This window comes from Micromesistius poutassou (genome assembly GCF_964030765.1).
Source record: "Micromesistius poutassou genome assembly, chromosome: 15".
In the NCBI taxonomy this organism is placed as follows: Eukaryota; Metazoa; Chordata; class Actinopteri; order Gadiformes; family Gadidae; genus Micromesistius; species Micromesistius poutassou.
The window spans coordinates 10,165,484-10,166,157 of record NC_140285.1 but is presented as its reverse complement, the minus strand read 5'-3'; positions in this window follow the sequence as shown (position 1 = coordinate 10,166,157).

Genomic DNA, 674 nt, shown 5'->3' with positions numbered 1-674 from the left:
GTGTCGGCTCGTACACAAGTTGGTCTGGTCTAGAAGAACGGCTGGGGCCCTTCCCCCCGTCCGACCCCTCCGGTACAACAAAGCGGTGGATAGATCGGCCTCTTAAAGAAACAGCATCTTTCACTTTACCCTCCCTCGCTGTTGTAATTAGCTGCTCACAAATGTCATCTACTGTGGATGATTGGCCCGTTGACAGCACTACTTAAAACGAGATGGGAGATAAAATAGGTATAGGAATTAACATATAGGGCTTAACGTATCCCAGATAATAACTCGTATGAGGCAAAGACATAAATGTGTCGTATGTAAGTTCGTCAAGTATTTCCCAGTCCAAAAGCTATCTGAAAGTTAAAGCCTGGTTTTCTTCATTATATAACGTTGGGGCACTTATTATTCATTGCTTTTTTTTTGTTATTGGATTGATGTTGGTTTCCACTGATCAGTAGGCATACGATACACTGATTGACAGGATTAGGTTTGATTAGATGTGTGTATAGGATACTCTGTGAGCTCCTCTCCTCTCTCATGCTTTGGGTGTCTGAGGTGTTTTAAAGACTAAATCTACTGTTAGTCATACATGTATTATTTTATTAAGATGACACTTTATCATTAAAATAAAAGCAAATAAACTGACAAAAAAAAGAGAAAGTTATGCTAAACTGGGAAATTCTAAA